Here is a 19,347-nt window from a genome sequence, read left to right as displayed (position 1 = left end):
GAATCCAGTGGATCAAAAGTTTAGGGCCCATTCTTTGAGACTTTTCAGCCTTAAAAATGGAATTCCAAAAGGAGGGGAAGAGGGTCTCGATTTGTGGAATGGGAGTGGAGAAATCAGAAGTAGACTGCAGCCCAACCTTTTTACAAGAATTGAGAAGAGTCGAAGAAGGACTGATTTTGGAAATTTGGGAGCTGGGATCAGTCCAGAATAAAATTCCAGAACAGATTGAGAATCTGTTGCTAGAATTCATGGAAGTCTTTCAAGAGCCGAAAGGAATCCCACCTAGCAGATCACATGATCACTCTATAGTGTTGAAAGAAGGTACCTCCCTAATAAGTGTACGTCCTTACAAGTACCCCTACTACCAAAAGTCTGAGATAGAAAAACTCATTAAGGAGTTGTTGGTAATGGGTACCATAAGACCCAGCCAAAGCCCCTTTTCATCGCCAGTCCTACTAGTTAGGAAGGCTGATGGGTCATGGAGAATGTGTGTGGACTATCGTGCCCTCAACAAGGAAACTGTGAAAAACAAGTTTCCCATACCAATTGTGGAAGAACTATTAGATGAACTACATGGCTCTCAAGTTTTTTCCAAGCTAGACCTCCGATCAGGCTTCCACCAGATCAGAATGAAGGAAGAAGATGTCCCAAAAACAGCTTTTAGGACTCATGAAGGGCACTATGAATTTCTGGTGATGCCTTTCGGCCTCACAAATGCCCCTTCCACTTTTCAAGGTTTGATGAATGATATTTTTCGACCCTATCCCAGAAAATTTGTGCTGGTTTTCTTCGACGACATTCTAGTCTACAGCCATAATGTGGAAGAGCATGAGAGACATCTGAGGATGGTATTTGAGACTCTAGTCCGACATAAGCTATTTGCCAAACAGTCCAAATGTAAATTTGCAAGCAGTGAAATTGAGTATTTGGGGCATATCGTATCAGGTCAGGGAGTGCATGCTGATCCCAGCAAGGTAGAGTCAATGATCAAGTGGCCGAAACCAAACACACTCAAATCACTAAGGGGGTTTTTAGGGTTAACATGCTACTACCGCAGATTCATCAAAGGTTATGGGGAGATTGCAGGTCCATTGACTAGACTGCTGAAAAAAGGGGCTTTTAAATGGGATTCAGAAGCGGACCAAGCCTTTGAACAATTAAAAAAGGTTGTATCAACCCCCCCTGTCCTAGCACTACCAGATTTCAACCAAAGTTTTATAGTAGAGTGTGATGCCTCAGGTATAGGACTCGGAGCTGTGCTAATGCAAGGGGGCCGACCCATTTCTTATTTCAGCAAAAGTTTAAAGGGGAGGGAACTATCACTATCCACTTATGAAAAAGAATTCTTGGCACTAGTTACTGCTGTTTAGAAGTGGAGGCCTTACTTATTGGGCCAAGCCTTTAAGATTAAAACAGATCAACAGAGCCTCAAGTATTTATTGGAGCAGCGGGTCGAGACACCCACACAGCAGAAATGGTTATCCAAACTAATTGGATATGACTTTGTGGTTGAATTTCGAGCAGGAAAGGAAAACCTAGTAGCGGATGCACTCTCTAGACAGGAGGACACTACAGAAAAAGGTACACTATGGGCTATCTCTACCCCAATTGTTAACTGGGCTGATCAATTGAAAGATAGTTATAAAACTGATCCAGAAATTCAAACTATCATGCAACAACTAGACCAAGAGACCATAGGTTCCTTGAAATATCATCTTAGGGGAGGGATACTATACTACAAACACAGAGTCTACATAAGTAAATCCAACCCTATAAAAAATGATATACTGAATTATATTCATGACAGTCCAACCTCAGGGCACACAGGGTTTGAGAGAACACTAAAAAGGGCAAGGAGAGACTTCTTTTGGGTAGGGATGAAATCAGAGATACAAACCTATATAAAACACTGTGAAGTCTGTCAAAGAGCAAAAGGAGAGAACACAAAACCCTCCGGGCTCCTACAGCCCTTACCTATACCCACCAGACCATGGTCATCCATATCTATGGATTTTATAGAGGGGCTACCAAAATCTAATTAATACTCAGTAATTATGGTAGTTGTGGATAGGCTTACCAAATATGCCCATTTTATCCCCTTATCCCACCCCTACAGCGCGACAAAAATCGCCAACCTGTTTTCACAGAATGTGGTAAAGCTTCATGGGCTCCCAAACAACATAGTATCCGACCGGGATCCTACCTTCACTAGCAAGTTTTGGGGAGAATTATTCCAAATTCAAGGGGTCAAGCTGCTGATGTCAACAACATACCACCCCCAAACCGACGGGCAGACAGAGGCAACCAACAAAACATTGGAAGGGTATTTGAGATGCTATGTAGGTGATAGCCCGAAGGGTTGGTCCAATTGGCTAACAATGGCTGAATACTGTTACAATACCAGCTACCACTCATCCCTCAAAACTACCCCATTTGAAGCAACCTACGGCTACCCGCCCCCAAGCCTCACAGATTACATCCCCGGTTCAACCAAAAATCAAGCAGCAGAAGAGCATTTACAACACAGGATAGAGCAGATTGCAGAAATCAAACATAACTTAGCTCAAGCTCGGGAGAGACAAAAGAAACAAGCAGATAAAGGCAGAAAAGAAATCCAGTTCAAAGAAGGGGAATGGGTTTACCTCCGGCTCCAGCCATACCGACAGTCCAGCATGCCAAGAAATAAAAATGTGAAGTTAGCCTATAAATATTTCGGGCCGTTCTAAATCTTAAAGAAAGTGGGAGAAGTGGCTTACCAGCTAGATCTTCCCAAGGAAGCCCGAATCCATAGCACCTTCCACGTCTCACTATTGAAGAAATGGGTTGGAAAGGGAATCATTCCTGAACCGAAGCTACCCATTCTCGAAACCAAGCTGAAATCTCAGCCCGAACCAGCAGAGATACTTGACCGAAGGAGCCAAGTCTCAAGGAGGAAGAAGGAAGAAGTGTTGTTAAGATGGGAAGGACAACCCAAAGAAGACGTTGTTTGGGTCGATGAAGAGTGGTTAAAAGGTTCCTACCCTCACCTTGAGGGCAAGGTTTTTTAAGGGGAAGAGAGTTGTAACAGTCCGGCAGCGCCTAAAGGAGCAAGACCAAGTGAAGCCGGGGAAGAAATGAAGGAGGCGTGTTGGAGAAGACTTACCTGCAGCAAAGAGATAAGGTAAGCACGTGTATGGTCAGGATTGAACAAAAGATACTCACGTGGAGGGCTGAGATGAAGAGGCTCCTGCGGCTGACAGCTGGCAAGGAGTAAGTTCAAAAGCAAACGGCACCGTTTGGGAGAAGAAAAGAAGTCCAAATACAACACAGATAAATAAAACAGCTGTCAAATCTATCTATTATCCTTAATTCTCAACTAACCGAGAATTACAATAAAAAAGGGAGGAAGGGGCAGCAGATAGGCAGGAAATTGCTTTGAAGCAAATCTCATTCACCCAAGGAGGCCCGGGCTACCTCGAAGCTGCCCAGAAATCTAGATTAGGGTTTATCAAACTTTGCATTGTTCTTTCAATTCAAGTCCTTTAAATTATTTCATTTTAGTTGTTAATTCAAATTTCCCCAATTTTCTTTTTGTTAAACCTGTAAGGCTCAGGTCCAAGAAAAGCTATAATAAAAATTCCAGTACTTTTCCCTTACTTACCAAGTCCATTACATATTACTGCACAGTAATATTTAAGATTTTTCACATTCTTACTTAAATCTTCTTCATATGTTGGAAGACATCAATTCTCATTGTTTCAGTTGACATATTAAACTTATAATTATAAACATAGAATTAAGATAACTAGATATAAAAAATATAAATATATAAATATAAAATCAATTTTTAATAAATTAAATGTTCAAGAATTAAAGAAAAAAAACCAATTTCTTTTTTAAAAAGCTAAAATATGGATCGAATTCAACAAAATAGCGTGGGATAGATTTCAAGAAAGAAAAACTACAATAAAAAAGGCTCATGAGCGGAGAGAAATGAGGGGATGAATTTAAAAAAAAATGCATTAAAAAAATCTCAAAAACAAAAAAAAAAGAAATAATAACAACCAAATTTATATAAAAATATTTTGAAATTAAATATTAAGGGATTAAATTGAAAATAAAATTTAATTAAAAAAATAATAAAAATGATAATTAAGAGAATGATAAGGATGAAAGTGAAGAAAAAAATCAATAAAAAATATATATAATAATTAAAGATATAAAAAATAAATTAAATATAAAAAACAGAGAAAATAGTAAAAATAGAGCGGAGAAGATAAAAGTTGGCCGAGGCCAACCACTCATCTGGCACGCCACTTCGAACGCCACCCCTAAAAGGTTTACATCTGTTCATTTTGAAGGTGCAAAGACATTTTTGTTCCCGGTGAAGAACACAATGACGAATTTGTCAAATAAAAGAGGACAAAAATACCTCCGGAAGCAAGCTTAAGTATTTTTGCTAGATGGGAAAAAAAAAATTACAGTATTATGATGAACATTACAATGTGTCCCAGTGCTGCAAGAATTTTACAATGGCAATCAGGTTTTTTTTTCTTAATATTAATAATTGCTCCGTAATATTCAAAACTTTTCACATTCTTAGTTAAATCTTCTTCATCTGTTCCAGGACACTAATACTGATTGTATCACCATCTCAGATTGTAGCTGTTGGAGCAGAACCTGTAACAAGTCGTTTTGACATAAATGGAGCAGTTCTTTCATAATTTGTCAGATGGGTATCTTCCTATTCTTTATGCGTTTGATATTTCAATTCATCCCCAAATATTTTTCTTTGTGCTTCCCATGCTCTTGACCCCATTGCTTTTTCTGGTGACTGTAGTTGGAGGTTATGGAGATCTTCTAGATATCATCTCTCAGTTTGGAAGCCACCATTGCACATTCCGCTGCAGATGCGTTTGAAGAAATAAATCATTTCTTGTGGGAGGTAAAAGAATTGAACAGTAGCAAGCAGTATTACTGCAGGAAATCAATTGGATGCTTGAAACTATAGGTGAGTTGCCAGGAAAGTTTGAACAGTAGTAGGCAGTATTACTGAATGTTAATAATGGCAGTGAGGTACAAGATTAATGAAAGATTTCCAGCAAAATCTGTAACTTGTGGGGGTTTTGTAGCGCTATTAAAATCACAATAATTCTAGCTCTAACTTGAAGAGAAAAATCCTAATAAATAATTATTGAGATTAATAACCAAACAACATTGATAAAGTTCACTCCCTAGTATTTTCTCCGAGTGGTTTAGGATTCTTACTGATGGGAGCAAGACGATCAATGGTTTAGCATTGCCATGTATTGCACGCGCCGCCGATCCAGCTGCTTTCAAACTGTTAGTGCGTGAGGGAAACAAGATAGGCAGCAGCAACTTTTCTCAAGTTTAATAATAATATAATAATAAGTCATTTTATTAATTAAAAGATGCGTAAAAGAGCCTGCTATTGACTATCAGAAGAAAAAACAAAATAAAAACAGTTAATTATCTTATTAAGTGTGTGAAAGAGAGCAAAATAATCCTTTTTTTTTGGAAAAGATATGGAGACAAAAACAGATGAGAGAAATTAAATGAAATCAATTACTGATAATTACTGAAGAATGGTTTCTCATTGCCTGCCCTCCCCTCCAAGCATTACACGTTAATTACAGTATTTATATTTGCATCCTATGCTGATTTCCTTCTTGACTAACTAACAAACTAACCGCTAAATGTCCTTCCAACTAACTCTTAACTGTTAGCTAAGCTTCCAATCACGTGGAACTATTAGCAATTTCATCTTGAAATTAACCTCCATAACTGTTTCTGCTATCCTGCTGCTGCACTCGTTGTTTAGGCTGCTGCACTGTTTTATCGGGTACACCCATCTTATTACCCTGCTCTAATTTTGGTAATTAATGAGTTGAGGTGAGGGTAATTTAGTATGTTAATAAATAAAAAATATATAAAAATAAGCTAACATGTGTTTTGCAAGCACTTCATCGTCTTTAGACAACATTTACTATTGATACTAATGGCCAAAATTATCTTAGAGCATCTCCAACCGGAGATGCAAATGGAGAGGCAAATTTAAAAATGTGTCCTTTTAACTTTTGTTTCTTTATTTTATCATTTCAACGGAGCAGACAAAAGAGAAGCCAAAATAGCTTTTCAATTTGGGAAGAACTATCTCTACAGGTTTCTGTAGAATAGCTAAAATTGAATTAATGTTGCCAACGACTATTTTTATAGCCGTTGGTCAACAATGTTTGTTTTTTCTTTAAAAGCAAGGAAAGAAACTTGTTTTTTCTTTAAATCTTGTATTGTGCCTCACTCTTCTCTCAAATTTAGAAAAACAAGAATCATTTATTCTCTGGTTAATTAATAACATCGGTTGTGTTAATTAGCTGAAATTAAAAGGTATGTTTATTTAAAAGCTTTTTATATTTACTCTTTAATATCTCTTGATTTTGTAGATCTTTTGTTGTTAATTTGATATTTGTGATGATTTTTATTTCTTTGTTATTTTATTTTTTTGATATGGGTTAAGGAAAACAATTTTTTTTTTATGTTGTTATCTTTGACAAAATTAAGAGGAAGTAATAATGGTAGCTGATATTGATAAAAATATAGAGTGACATATTTAAAATTTATTTTTGACTATTTGTTTTAATTTGAGGTTAATTATATTTTGTCTTGTTAAAAATGCAATTAAACCAGTATATCAATCCTCTCTTAGTTCCAAAAAATAGTCAAATTGTAATGTTAGAACAAGTAGGATGCAATGCTTGTTATTAATTCACATGTATGTAAACTATAAAATTGCTAGACATTGAATGTGCGCTTCTTTTACACTCTCTTATAAGGTTTTAACTTGAGGTTTTTTTTAATGTAGATGGATTCAAATTTTCCAAGCTCTTTCACCAACTTTCTTATGAGTGAGTCAGAAGATATTCTCTCTCAACCAAGTGATTCTAATCAATTAATTGATGACTTAACATACTCGAATTTAAATGTCCATACAAGAAAAAAATCACAAAGAAGTAAAAACTTCTCACCAGAGGAAGATTGTTTACTTGTCTCTGCATGGCTAAATACAAGCAAAGATCCAATTACAGGAGTTGAACAACAAACAAAACAGTTCTGGGCTCGAGTACATGCTTACTTTGTAGAGAATGGAGGAAACTTGAATAATCGTTCCCAAATAAGCATCTCAAATAGATGGCAAGAAATAAATAGAGAAGTCGGTAAATTTGTTGGATTTGTTACTCAAATTGAAAATCGTCAGTAAAGTGGAATGACCGAAGAATCAAGGGTAATTTTAATATTCGTTTTCATGTTAAATTGTTTAACATATATTTTAATATTATTTAATTTGTCTAATTTTTTACTTACCAGATTAATGGTGCTCGACAAATGTATGGTTTTTGTGTTGGCAAACGATTTCAACTAGAACATTGTTGGGTTATCTTAAGAAAAGAACCCAAATGGCAATTTGAGCGTGCAAGTCAACATCAAAGATCAAACAAGAAACAAAAAAGTCATGTCAATGCAAGTTCGACTTCATCAGCTCCATCTACCCCTGATTCTGTTAGTTTAGGAGAAGACAGTGAACTGTTGATTTATCAAGATAGACCAATTGGTTAGAAGGCTGCAAAGGAACGACTTAAACGTAAACAAGGAAAAGATAAAGTTGGGGAGACAACTGTAATAAATCTCTTACAACAATTCAGGGATACTCTAGTTGAAATTGAGGATCAGAAGAAACAAGATAGAAAAATTATGTTAGAGCAACAAGCTATGATGATTCAACAAAGTCAAGAGAAACAAGAATTGGACATGATTGAGAAAGAAGAACAAATTATGAAAATGGATATTTCTAATTTGGATCCAATTTCTGCAGCGTATTTTCAAAATAGAAAGTTAGAAATTATGCAAAAGAGGGGTTTTAATTTTTAATTAACTAGATTTATTTATTGTTTAATGTAATGTATTTTTAATTAAATATTTAGAAATTTATTGGTTATTTTAAATATATTGTTATAAAAGTGGTATCAATTCATAATATTTTTTTGAAGTTCTTCTAACACTTAACAACAATAAGTAGGATTAATTAACTTAAAAGATAATAAACATAATGAAAAAAAAACATAAAAAACTTGAAAATTATGATGACATAAGAAGTTCAAAGCTAATGATTCTACTCGTTACCATATTGTTCCCATAAATGTTCAACCAAATCTTCTTGTAGTTGAGAGCTAGTTGCTCTATCCCTGATTCAATTATGAGTTTGCAGAAAATCATGTAGTTCTGGTATTTCACCATGTGACACTGATATAAAGAAATTGACTTCACATTCATGGTCAAATCCAAGGTTCATTTCTCCTTCATCCTCAATAATCATATTATGCATTATTATGCAAGCTTTCATAATATTTGCAAGCATTTCTTCATCCTAGTATCGAACATGTCCACGTACAATTGCAAAACGAGATTGGAGCACCCCAAATGCCCGCTCTACATCCTTTCTTGCAGACTCTTGCTTACTTGCAAAATATTTTCTCTTTGCTCCTAATAACCTTGGGATTGTCTTAACAAAAGTTGACCAATTAGGATAAATCTCATCTACTAAATAGTATCCCATTGTATATTCATGGCCATTAATTGTATAATTGACAGGAGCAGTACGACATTCAGCAAATGCAGCGAAGATAGGTGACCGATCAAGAACATTAATATCATTTAATGATCCAGGCATTCCAAAAAAGACATGCCATATCCAAAGATCTTGTGAAGCCACCACCTCTAGAATTATAGTTGGTTCACGACAATAACCAGTATACATCCCATGCCATGCAATTAGGCATTTCTCCCATTTTCAATGCATACAATCAATGCTCCCTAACATCCCTGGAAATCCACGCTGCTCTCCAATTGATAATAATCGACAAATATCGGTCTCGTTTGGTACCCTTAGATACCAATCACCAAAAACTTCTACGATTGCTTTGATGAAAGCTCTAAGACTTTCTATCGCAGTGCTTTCTCCAATTTGAAGATATTCATCAGTAAGATCTGCAGGAATACCATATGCAATTATTCTGTGAGCTGCAGTTACCTTTTGAAGACAAGATAAACCAAGAACACCAAGAGTATCTGTCTTTTGTTTGAAAAATGGATTATGAGCTTCCACTGCATTTGCGATCCGAAAAAAAAGATGACGACTCATCCTAAATCTTCTTCGAAATTGAGTTTCAGTGAAATTAGGATTTTCAGCAAAATAATCATTATATAACCTTAACTCACCTTCCTTTCTATTACGATTGACAATATTGTGGCCAAGAATAGAGTCACGATACCCTGTTCTCCACCCTTGATTATTCGATTCTTCTTCAGCAACCACAGCAGCAGCAACTTGAAAAGTGAACATAGGAGTGTCATCATCAAAATCAAAAGCATTATAAAATTTAAAATTAGAATGATTCATGCTAAATTTTAATGAAATATATTTTTGATTGGAGAGAAAACAATGGAATGATGAGAAAAAATGTTAAGGTATATGAGAATATTTATAGATGGATTATTTTTTCAAATTTTGAAATCTTAGAATGTTGTGGGGTCATTTTTTCAAAATTTAAAATTTTAAAATTTAAAATGGTGGCGGTCATTTTTTCAAAATTTGTATTGGAGATGCTCTTACTGGGGTGACTTCCGGTTTTTCTTGACATTTCCTCCATGATAAGGAGGCATGTGTATAGAGAAGATTTTTGGTTTGACACCTATAACCATTCGTTTTCTTTTCTTTATTTCCTTTCTTTTTCTTAGTATTTGTGTCTGCCTTGTGATTTTTCAAATCAACTACTAAACTTCCTTCTTTTTTATTTAATCCTTGTTTTTTTTGTCATTATATATTATATTTGAAATAATTTATGAAATTAGATTTTTATTTCAATTGTATCCTCATTCAATTTCTTATTTGGTTATATTTGGTCTTATTCATTTAATTGCTATTTATAGAATTTAGGATAATTTTTAGAATTGAATTTTTTATTTTGAGATTTCACCTTCCATTATATTTTTTCCTACTAGATTTTTTCCTTTTATTATTCTTTTGATTATTTTTTTTTCCTTTGCAAAATTTTTTAGAGTGGTATTTGTTTTAACTCAATTTCATTCTTCAACATTTAATTGGTTTTAATTAATTATATAGTTAACCAAATTTTTTTTTCCTACAAGAATTCAACATTATTTGGTTGTGGGGTCATTTTTTCAAAATTTGAAATTTTAAAATTTAAAATGGTGGCGGTCATTTTTTCAAAGCATGAATTTTTTTTTAAAAAATTGAAAATCAAAATTTAAAATATTGACAGTTTTTTTCAAAGTTTGAATTTGAATTTACTTTTAAAAAATTAAATTTTAACAGTAACATATAAAACTGAAAATTAAAAATATTCATATAAATAAATTTTAAGTTTAATTTTAAATTATATCTTTTAACTTTCATATTATTTCATTAAATTTTATATTAGTTTTATAAATTACTCATATTAATTATATAATTAATAACATCATAATTATATTATATATAAAATATCTAAATTAGTTATATAATTATATAAAAATAAATTTAACATGAAATATATTAAAATATAAATGGCTTTTCTAAATAGCTTTTTACCATTGGAATGCACATAATCAAAAAAGCTATATTTATACTATTCAAAAAGTCATTTTATCAATTTAACTTTTTGTATTGGAGATGCTCTTACTGGGGTGACTTCCGGTTTTTCTTGACATTTCCTCCATGATAAGGAGGCATGTGTATAGAGAAGATTTTTGGTTTGACACCTATAACCATTCTTTTTCTTTTCTTTATTTCCTCTCTTTTTCTTAGTATTTGTGTCTGCCTTGTGATTTTTCAAATCAACTACTAAACTTCTTTCTTTTTTATTTAATCCTTGTTTTTTTTGTCATTATATATTATATTTGAAATAATTTATGAAATTAGATTTTTATTTCAATTGTATCCTCATTCAATTTCTTATTTGGTTATATTTGGTCTTATTTATTTAATTGCTATTTATAGAATTTAGGATAATTTTTAGAATTGAATTTTTTATTTTGAGATTTCACCTTCCATTATTTTTTTTCCTACTAGATTTTTTCCTTTTATTATTCTTTTGATTTTTTTTTCCTTTGCAAAATTTTTTAGAGTGGTATTTTTTTTAACTCAATTTCATTCTTCAACATTTAATTGGTTTGAATTGAAGCTTACCAATTAAGCCTTTGTCTAGTATTTCATAAGTTGCAAGTTTTTGAAATTAAGCCAGCTTATAGGGCTTACTCGGGATTCCTTTATTTTATTTATCATTAATTAAAATTAATGTTTTTTCAGTTTCATCCTTCAACATTTGTTTTATTGAAAATTGGGCTCTCATTTCTTTCTCAAACTTTTCGTGTACTTTGTTTTATCCTTTTTTTATTTCATTAAGTTATCTAGGGTCTTTTTATTTATTTTTCTTTATTAAATTTATTTTTAAAAATAAATTTTATTTTTGAGCTAAATAGAATTGATTGAATATAGATAAATGATAGCTTCCTTATGTTTTTTTTTCCTAGGTGTTGCTATAGCTACCCATGTGGCTTCTTTCAATGTCGCCATGCATCCTTTTGTAGTAGGGGTTGAATCATCTCAACAACTTCTTCTTATAGTGGGCGATGTCCATGGTGAAATGACAGTGAGTTTCCAATAATTTTTTCTTTCTTCTCCTTCCAGGTAAGATGTCGGTGACTTATTTGTTTTAGTTAATTGTTATCAAATATTTTTTATATGGTTTGTTTGCTATCGTTGTCTAAAATTTAAATCATATTATTACATTACTCAATCTTATTGGATCTAGTCTAGTTAATGGCTCAAATCCAATAAAATTAATTTGAGGACATTCTGAGTCGATTTTCAAGAAATCTTCGTAGCAAATGAATCCTCAAATGTGGTCTCCTATAGAATTATACGTTGAGAGAATCTCAAGTAAAAATTTGAATTTTATTTAATGATAGAATAAAAAAGCTATGACCATTTTAAAATATTATATATGTTCATCTGATATGACCAATCCTTTTATTAAGCTTAAGTACTCTATCCTATTAATCTATAAAAACATTAGTCATAGTCTATTTATCAGCAAATTTGATAATCGATACAGTTCATCATAACACAGAATATTATGGGAAGATCATAACAATAATATGAAGTCTCAAAGATTGATGGGAAAAAAAAGAAGATCTTAATGACATTTATTGAAGATGAAACAGATGTTAGTCTGTGCTCAATAATTAATTAAGAGGTAATAGTATTAAGAAAAAAATTGATTCCTTCCGCTGATTAAGAAATACTAAGTTAAAAGGTGATTCTAGAAAAACAAATTCTAGATTATAAAACACTTTTTTCCAGAATGAGAAAAAAAAAATACTTAAACAAATTCACACTTAACTGAACTTGCCTGGCTTTTTTCCCATCTATTTGAGTGATGTTGGCGGGCATGGGCTGGGAGCATGGTTGTTTTTACTCTTGGGCTATTTTTCTTTTGCTTGGGGCTGCCATCGGCTCATCAGCTCATTTTGCATCGGCCTTTCACTCTGCCTCTCTTCGCCTGGTTTCCCGCGCTGCCCCTCCCTCTCAATTGAACCAACCAAGAGCTGAGCAGTTATCATGAGGTGGGAGGGCATCTCTTTGTCTCTTCAGTTTACATAGTGTTGGCACGACTGCGATTTCAGCTTGCTGTTTCTGGGGGGTGGGTGCTGATTGGATGGATTATAGTCTGTTTCACGGGTCTTCCTCGCTTTATTGGTGCGCTGGAATGGCTGCCTATGAAAGATGCTCCCAGCTTGGAAAGCTATGCGAGATTTTTGCTGGATGTTCAAGGTATTTTTTGTTGGGATGGGTGTTGAACGAACGTGCTTGCCTTTTCAACTGGGTTTGGTTTCGATGGCCAATTCCATCTTCTTTGATTTGGGAGAGTTTAGGTACGAATTTTCAGCTTGATTTGATTTCCATTGTTTTTTTTTATATATTGCTATATTGTACAACCTTGCCATGCTTTGTCAATTCCATTTTGGATGTCCTGCCATGTTAGATGTAACAGTGATGCCTACTGCCCTTGATATCATCTTTCCCATCATGGTCAGCTGGGCTTTTCATTTTTTTCTGGGATGTGCTTGTTTAAGTCTGATTGGGAGACCTATAAAGGAGTCCCTATGCTAATTTTTTTCTGTTTTCTTTACATGGTTTTGAATTCCTGCTTTCTCTCTTCTGCTCAATGCTGTAGCTCAATTGGAATTCAATTTATTGTCGTTGGTTTTTTATTATCTTTCAGGTTTCCATTGTTTTTTCTCACCCCATTGTCGTTTGGCAGTTGTTTCGCCATGTACTGTCCCCAATTTATTTTTTTAGAGTTGACTTTAGCTCAGTGGTGTTATTTTCTACTTTCTTTCTCAGGATTTCGGCTCTTTTGACGACCTTTTGCTGGCGCAGACACCTGATATTCCATGGCTTAGGTTGCGTGATGTTGCTCCAGCTCTTGCGATTATTCTCAATATTTGTAGGTTTGTTTCTTTTCAGAGACCCTGCAGGTTTCTTTTTCATTTTTTTTCGGGAAGGACTTTTTGATTAGGTTTAAGAGCATGTCTGAGCTTCCTCCTATTTTTTGGCTTGCTCACCTTCGTTTTTTTTGTTTTATCTGATGCTCTTCAGTTACTGGTTGTATGATGTGTTCAGGAATGCTGTGTCTTTGATTGCCTTCAACTAGGCTCGATCGAATAGCCTTTGTCAGGGTTATGTGACTCTTCGGCTGGTTTTTTGCAGGTATGGTCTTCCTTCACTGCATTCATTTACGTATGGCTAAATTTTTTTCAGATGGTTTCAATATCGGCTTTTCCTAGATCCATCTTTTTGTTGTTTTTTATTGTGGTTTGTTTTTGATGTCGTTGAGGATGGTTGCATTTCAATCGTGGCCTCTTACTTTTGTTCTATGTTTGCTCATGTGCTGTTCATTATCGGGTTGCGCTGTTCTTCATTGCTTGCTGCATTTTTAGCTACAGTAATTTGTTTCTTTAGAATCTGTTTCTACATATTAGTTCCTTAGCCTTATTTTTTTTTAAGGATTTTGCTGCTTTTTATTTCACAGCTTGTGGAGGAAAAGTGTGCTGACACCCTTTCATCTACAGCTAGATAGATAGCTTCAGCGCTTTAGTTAGGTCTGCTGAAACTTCGTCCGCTGCCAGGTTTGTGTCTATCCTCAAGAAAGCTTCCTAACAAGTGGTCAGCCCACAGCTTTATTTTGACCTTAACTTCGCCGGAGCTCATGTGTCACGACTCGAATCCCGGATCCATGACCGGCACATAGACAAGGTTCCCCTCCAAGGTTCCATACCTATGCGAACCCAAACTTACACACAAACTTATCCTAACTCAATCAGAGTTCAACGCAACATTAATAACAAAATCAACTTTATAATATAACTGAATTGTCTTAATACAAGAGTTAATATAATTCATAGTTTTGGAGCACTAACTTGACATAAAAAGAATATACAAATTACAATCAAAAAGCAGGTTCGGAAGGTCCAACAAAAGTAACCTGCTATCAAGCTATAAGCCTGAAAAGAATAATAATGAGAGGGTGAGTTCAACAACTCAGTGAGTAGATAACGTTCAATATACACACACGAGGTAATACAGCAATGAGAAATATATATACAATTGGCTTTAGGTTCTTATGGAAGTGTTCTCAAATTGACCATAACAAGAAGATCATATGGTAAAACTCGTCAGAAAATCAAAATGCAATGAGCATGAGGCTCCGTACTGTGGGATGATCAGTCCACACAGGTTGGTAACTCCCCCGACCAACTAGGGTTCAGATACGATGTGCACAAAGACTAACACTACCCTGTTAGCATGGGTATTCTGACTGACATACCATAGGTTCATAATCATAATCAAACAAACATATTCATATCTCAATGCTCAACTCATGATATCAATCAAATGAGGAGCAATCAATTCAGAAGTCAATTCAGAATATATATACTGGTTCATATCAATAATTCGGATTCAACAATTGATCATGCTTATCAAAACAAGGATAATAATCAACATATATATTATCAAGAAGCATGATTCAATTCATAATAACAAATCAAATATTTATACTATTTCTCATGCATATGGAAAATTATCCACTCACCTGACTCGAAAGCAACAAAACTCAAAGCTGATATCGAAGGAAATCCTACTGACGTCCCGCCGGTAGAATATCAGGATTATCTGAATACAAAGGAGGCATATTCAAGAACGACTCGAAAGAATATATAACCTATTTAATACACTTATCTAAGGGTATATTCCATAACCCTATATGTTTTTGAACTAACTAGTTATCTTTCCTAAAAACCCAACATTTAACAGTTTTCCCGAAATCTAATCCATAATAAAAACAACTAATAAAATTGGCAATAATTCACTAAATAACCCTTAATTATTCATCAAACCAATCTGAAAAAGCTAATATTACAGCTAGGGACTAATCTATAATTTATCCTATTTTTAAGGGTCAAATTGCAACTTTTGTCTAATTGGAGGACCAAACTGAAATTTATCATAAATCCATGAATATACTGAAATTCTGACCATAATTAGTCCTCATTTCTGTCCAGATCATCTCATTATACTCCAAGGACCATTCTGGAATTTTACCAAATTTTTAGGGTCAAATTGTAATTTTTGTCAAATTGGAGGACCAAATTGAAAGTGTTAAATTCTCTTATCTATACAATAATTCTGTCCATAATTCATATGTTATTCTGTTCAGATTCTCGGAATAGGCTCCAGGGACCAATCTGCAAATTTTCCAAAGTTTGGGGACTAAACTGTAATTTTCACAAATTGAGGGACCAAATTGAATTTTCGTCATCTTCAACCTCCAATCCAGAATTTTAACAGAAACCTACTGTTCTCCCCTGATTTTTAACTCAATTTCACCATTCAAACAAAATCATAACTCAAAATCATCATCTTTCAATTCAATCTCTCAAAATCATCTAAATAATCAAATATCCACAACAATTAACCCATAACATTCAACTTAATTCATCAATTAACCCAAAACATAAATTTTCAAAACCCTAACATTCATCAAAACTGAAATTAAAGCTAAAGAAAACATATTATACACATTAAAGCATAATCTTACCCCTTTTTACTTATTTCCTCCAACTCCTTTCCTTTTTCCCTTATTTTCCTCTCTTTTCTCTTCTTCTTCTTTCTCCCTTCTCTCCTGCCGATTCTCTCTCAAATTTTTCAGATCCCTCTTTTGTTTTTTGTTTTTTTTCTTTTCCTTCTCTCTATTTATATTTATCAATTATTGTTCAATTACCACACTAACCCTCATTTAATTTATTCCTACATCTAAGCCTTTCAAGGGCTTTCTAGCCTTTTCCCATCCCTTTAATTCAAAACATTACATCATGCCTTTTTCTGATATCATGTTTTCAGTACACTAATAGAGAATTAAGCAAATTTTGACAGAGTTTTGACCTAGCCTTTGCCACTAATTTTAAAACTGGAAATTGTCTTTACTTGGATGTTGAGGAATGAGTTGATAGCATTATTGGGTGATAGGTGTAAGCTTAGTTGCGTAATTGAAGATGAAACAGGACTTGTGTGTCTGTCCTCAATAATTAAGCTTCGAAAAAAATTGATTCCTTCCACTGATTAAAAAATCCTTACAGAGTGAAAGCTAATTTTAGAAAAACTGAGATACTTTATTCCAGATTGAGAAATGATATCTAACTAGAAAAGTTTTATATACCGTGCATCGTATGGAATCTGATTTAATTTATTTTTTTTATCTATATCAATTTTCTATCTAAATCAATTTTCATGGCCAATGTACTCTGGCTCCATGAGCATGTGTAAAGATGAAAAGGCAAGAGATAGGATTTCGATTATCCAATAAGAAGGGGTTTCAAAGTTCTCAAGAGATTAGCATGTAACACATTTGGAAGTATTGATTTAGGTAAGTGAGAGATTCCGAAAAGTTGGCTGACGAAAATGGCATTGATTTGGCCATGTTTTTCGAATAGGGATTTGATGCTTTTGACATGATCAATAATGGATGCACCAAAGATTTCTCTTTGCATAAGCATCATTTTATGTTCCATTTAGTCCTGCCAGAGTCATTCACTCCCTTTCTCTTTGCAGCTTTAGCTCTGTGTTCTACATCATATAGGCTTATCGGCTGCAACAAGATTCACAAGAATTTGCATGAGAGAGCGACATTTAGCATCACCATAGCCTCCTCTGAAGAATACTCTGACCCCAATTCTGGATCGACCAACTCCGAAAGACTTCCTCTCTCTTGCAAAACATAGGCCTGGCAGAATCCCAGATAAATCCAAATAAGGATGCTATAATGTATTCAATTCTGTAAAATGAGTATAGGAAGTTCAGCACAAATATAGAAAGACAAATGCAGATATAAGGTGGGCAGGAACCAAAAATTCACGGTTTGGATGTGGATGTGCTGATACAACTTTACAAGATTTGGATGTGGCAGTGCTGATATCATTCCTATCTAATTCACAAATTCACGGTTTCCTTGCTTAGACTTTGAGGAAAGCAGCGTCACTGCAATCACACAGTTCCATCTGAACGCTGTGTTCAATAATTAAAAGTTCCCACCTCAAACTTATGGATATATATAGTTGAAGGAATGAGAAGTCTTGCAGATGTGCTATGCTCTCTTTTATATTAAAGAAAAAAGGAGCACGAATCAAAACCAGCAAGTGATATTTCATTTCCTAGAAGTTATCTAAAGTTGAAGGCCGGAAAAGGTGAACAAAAGCTGTTAGTCAAGTGATTAATATCATTTGTCTCTCGGGACCGGGGATAGTGATATGCAACTATATATAGAGAGAGAAAGATATATATAGCCATAAGTTTACTCAGTCAAGAAGATAAACAAACTCAGTAGTTTTTGTTGATCTTACCACTAACAATTTCCAAAGCAACAACTCCAAAGCTACAAACATTTTCTTTGTTAGTTTAGTAGCCACGCATTGCATACTCAGGAGCCATATAACCACTGACAAATGAAAAAAAAGGTGGTTAAACTCGCTAAACAATCCATGGTTTTCACTTGTTTTCATTCTCAAACAGCCATTATTTGATTACGATAATATAAATGATCGACGGTTGTAAATGCCAGGGCTAGCTTTTGTCTGGTGAAATGATCATACACAGCAACAACCAAGCCTCGATCCCAAACTATTTGGGCTCAGCTATATGGATCCTTTTCCATCATTCTACAAGGTGATAAACAAACAAACAAACAAAATGGTAAAAATTTGCAACTAAGAAGAGGTTGCAGGTTCAAAGCTTTGGACCTACCACTTCAAGCATCATGGAAAAGGTACATTTTCTAAGATATGCATTTTATTGGAAAATGGAGATATGACTGCAAGAGGGTTGACACGAAATCACACACAAAGATTCATTCTTGAAAATCTAGTCATCTTCAGCCCTGGTTTAGAAAACATATAAATGTTCTCATTGAAGAACTTACATAGTTCCAGCAATCCGAGGGCTGATGTGGGTATTTGTTAGAATTATGAGATTCTGCCTTGAGAAAAATAGAGTTAAGTGCAGTTATGTTATTTGAATTTTATGTAATCGTTTTTCTTCTTCAGGATTTGCAGCAGGAACTTGTGTGGGTATTGTCATCTTCATTTAGCTTTGCCAAACCAAAATCAGAAATTTTGGCATTGAGTTCCTTATCAAGAAACACAATGCTTGTTTTGATATACCCTTCCCTGTAATTATAGGAGATAAAAGACATTCAATATTTGAAAGCCAAACAAAATACCTTTTTTCCAAAATGCTTCTGATGGAAGGAAGAAATTAACTCACCAAATAGAGCACGGGACAGGCAATTGTTCTGCATGTACTCGTACCCAAGCATTAATTGGTTTCCTTCAACACAACATCCATACAACTTTACAAGATTTGCATGTGGCAGTGCAGATATCATTCCTATCTCATTCACAAATTCACGGTTTCCTTGCTTACATTTTGAGGAAAGCAGCATCACTGCAATCACACAGTTCCATCTGATAGCGTTCAATAATTAAAAGTTCCCACCTCAAACTTATGGCTAGCAATTAATAGTTTGCACTGCTTTCTTTATTTACCTTACTACATCTAAAACTAGAAAGAATCCAAAAGGTTTATGGGGAACATTTGACCTATTTCCATAGCTATTTTCTACGGCTAACTTATAGAATGTAGTTAGGACAAATGACAGCAACCATTAAACATGCAGTTAC

At 34.2% G+C, this 19,347-nt stretch overlaps 3 protein-coding genes and 1 long non-coding RNA gene across 16 annotated transcripts in view; 1 reads left to right on the top strand and 3 right to left on the bottom strand.

Annotated features, from left to right (window-relative positions):
- LOC112325466 (probable disease resistance protein At4g27220) overlaps positions 1-19,347 on the bottom strand; it is a 210,283-nt gene that overhangs the window by 35,747 nt on the left and 155,189 nt on the right. The gene's annotated exons all lie outside the window — the stretch shown is intronic.
- The window catches only part of LOC127904738 (uncharacterized), a 131,325-nt gene that overhangs the window by 35,114 nt on the left and 76,864 nt on the right, over positions 1-19,347 (top strand). The window lies entirely within an intron of this gene.
- The window catches only part of LOC18110949 (putative disease resistance protein RGA3), a 40,820-nt gene that overhangs the window by 9,056 nt on the left and 12,417 nt on the right, over positions 1-19,347 (bottom strand). Inside the window, exons 5-6 of one of the 4 annotated variants that reach the window (XM_052449254.1) lie at positions 18,013-18,107; positions 16,937-17,396 (exon numbers count right to left, since the gene is read on the bottom strand). The exons of 2 other annotated variants lie outside the window; for them this stretch is intronic. The gene's annotated coding sequence lies outside the window, so the exon portion shown is untranslated. Of the gene's footprint in view, positions 1-16,936; positions 17,397-18,012; positions 18,108-19,347 lie in introns of those variants that run through there. One more of the 4 variants, XM_052449256.1, reaches the window with a different exon arrangement.
- The window catches only part of LOC18110956 (putative disease resistance protein At4g10780), a 77,120-nt gene that overhangs the window by 55,965 nt on the left and 1,808 nt on the right, over positions 1-19,347 (bottom strand).

This window comes from Populus trichocarpa, chromosome 18, assembly GCF_000002775.5.
Source record: "Populus trichocarpa isolate Nisqually-1 chromosome 18, P.trichocarpa_v4.1, whole genome shotgun sequence".
NCBI classification, from domain to species: domain Eukaryota; kingdom Viridiplantae; phylum Streptophyta; class Magnoliopsida; order Malpighiales; family Salicaceae; genus Populus; species Populus trichocarpa.
Note: the sequence above shows the minus strand (reverse complement) of the source record. Positions and strands in the feature narration are given on the sequence as shown.